Below are 2,981 nucleotides of genomic sequence, written 5' to 3'. Positions count from 1 at the left end.
CAGTAAAATGCTGAGGCTGCGATATGACGATAATCAGCTTAGGAATATTATCAACTGGGTGGCTCGTATCGAAAGGGGGCTGCGTGTCAATTTGGAACTTTTACTGAGAAAGAGGAAATAACCCAAACCCACGCGTAAGACTGTCGAAGTAGAAGACTGAGGTAACACATAATAGCAGCTGTTATTTGTAGCCATGCACCTGAGTTCAGCGTCTGAAGGAAAGTCTCGTATCCTTCATCACTTACATACCTTATTACAAAAGTGGAGGAAACGTGTAAACTAACTTTTGTGACATCCCTTACCGTCCATATCTTTATTATCATGTATCCATATAACTTGTGTTGTTCAGTTATTTCTTTTTATGTGATTCCATGAAGTGTTGGAGTCCTTGATTGTTGTTGATTAACATGTTATCAGTCTCCTTTACCAAATAGATGACCTGAGGCGTTTACGAACCATCCACTTGTTTACTCTCCTCGCTCCTTGTCATGTGTGATGTCAAAATATGTGAAAGGACAGTTTCTTCAAACCGTTAGACGCCGTGTTTATAACAGTGCGGCGAGCATGCGTTGTTTGTGTCTGCTAGTGGTTTACTGGTCTTCTGAATGTGGAAACCAGGACACACAAATATGAACTATCCTTCAGGTCTGCTCTCGCTCCATGGTGAGTAACAATGACATAAAATCCGTTCAGGCTACGCCTTACTGCTTATTGGAATCTTACAAGTTTGCCATGTTTTAAGTAATATGATACGCTCTTGAGTTACTCTCGCCAGTGATGCCGCAGCGAGCTGAATAAAAGAATTCGGTCACTTCGCTTTAGCGCTTCTCTTGCAAGTGTGTACCTCCGAAAATATCGAGCAAAATTTAACGAAATTCTCCGAAGTGAAAATAAAAACGGACAGTAAGTGACAAAATGTTTTACATTATCTACTACACACCTCATACGAGGCGCCAAGTCCATTAACACGTAAAAGGACAGTTAAAAAAAATGGAGAACGAACAAATGAATAGTTGAAGAGACGTGAAACGTATGCCTAAGGTAGAATGCTAGGCAGCACAGATAAATTCTCTGTTTAACAATGGGAGACTCTTTTCTAAATATATTAATTTTTCGATTTATTCCCCCTTTAGACCAATGCACTTTTGCCAGCGTTTTATCCATGAGTAGTTGTCATCCCTGTGCTATGATAATGGAAGATCTAAAAAAAAGTCCCTCTGCGACTGGCTTAAGTTGAAAGCGCCTTACAACTAGCAGTTTCTTTAGACGTACGGATAGGGGAAAGCCATAGAATGCGAAAATTTCCAGTTGTCAAAGCATCATTGTGACGATGGTGCACTATCCTGAACAACGATGGTAATTGTAGTCCAAGCCTTTTTCCACATACTTCTTCATACAGTTTGCCCAGAATACGTGCTTAGTATTAGCCAGTTATTGTTTTACCATTTATAAGGCAATCTACATGAAAATGTGTGGTTTCAGTTTTGGGACGTGCTACACGTGGATCCTCATCAAGTAAAGTTTACCACGTTGATAATCAGCCGATCATTTGTGAGTAACATATTCATTAAACATTTTCGCTTAGTTTTGATAAAATTCCGTTGATGATAAACTGTCCGAAAGAAAGAATTTTATGAGCAAGCGGTATTCCAGTCTATTCATTTAAAAGGAACACAAACAACACGATTACTTATAAAGGTTACCATACCTCCCGACACTTCATCAAGAGCCTGTTTGTCTGACGTACGTTTCTGGATAATTTGTCAACAGATTCCATTTAAGGATGTACTGGCGAGGCGTTCTATACAAATTAGTTACGTCTTCCCAGTCTCCACAATAATGCTTCCAAACTGTTGTACAGGCCTTCACGACATTATTCAGAGGGAAGGAAAGGAGATTAAGGTTTTACGTCTCCTTGACGTTGAAGTTATTAGAGACAGAACATTAGCTGGGATCGGATAAGGAAAGTGGAGGAAATCGACCCTATCGAAGGAACCACCACGGCATTTACCTTAAGCGATGTCGTAGCTCAAAAACCCAAAATTCCAAGTTCCGGACATCAAAGCAGGGGTGGCGCTCCACAGCGTTTGACTCGTCGACAGCTGGACAAACTGAGATAAAAAAACAGCTCTGTTTAAACAAGGATTGGACATGGAATCTGCCGCGCCATTGATTGTGCCACAGACTAGATATTCTACTAGAGCACTTTACGGAAACCTTAGTGCAGACGACCAGACAGGAAGTAGCTGGTTTCGACTATAACGTATTTTCGCAAATAATACTGAGAAGATCGCTTAATGAAGCAATTTAGATAACATTATTCATAAAATTTCATAGTTGATCATTTCCAAGGATTCATTTCCTTTATTAATAACAAAATTTCGTTGTGACAGCTCGATCGATAGACCCCCATTCGTGACTTCGTCTGCCTCATCGTCATTACCCATAGTTTCAAGCCCTTCGGTTTTTCTCTAATTCATACAGATCACTATGTTTTAGATGTCATGCGACATATATAGTTTTTGACATTAATTGAGTTTACACTATTTTTAATTCGGAAAGTTGAATCATCAGAGTTCTCCCCTCCGTCAAACGTATGGCTCAGTACCCGCACTGTCTTCCTGTTTTTACACGAGTCTGTGACTGATGTTAATGAATTAGTTGACTGGGAGACAGCTATCGACCTACCAGCTTGGCTAAATGTTAATCTCGTACTCTCTTCCATAGTCTTCTACACGAGTACTGGGCTGTTCCCGAGTTCCACCTCAACCGGTCTGTTCGTAAATAAAATTAAATCGAGATCTCTCTATTCATGTCATTGCGAACAGAATTTTACACCCAAATCAAAAACAGCCGTTAACTATGCTTCAGAAGTATAATGCCAAGACAGCTGAGACTGTAGCCTATTCATTTCGTGTTACGTACAAAACAGTAAGAAGTTTGACAGCGGCAATACTAATAATCCTTTCCGCGCCAGTTTG

This window comes from Schistocerca piceifrons, chromosome X, assembly GCF_021461385.2.
Source record: "Schistocerca piceifrons isolate TAMUIC-IGC-003096 chromosome X, iqSchPice1.1, whole genome shotgun sequence".
Classification (NCBI taxonomy): Eukaryota; Metazoa; Arthropoda; class Insecta; order Orthoptera; family Acrididae; genus Schistocerca; species Schistocerca piceifrons.
This window is presented reverse-complemented; position numbering follows the sequence as displayed.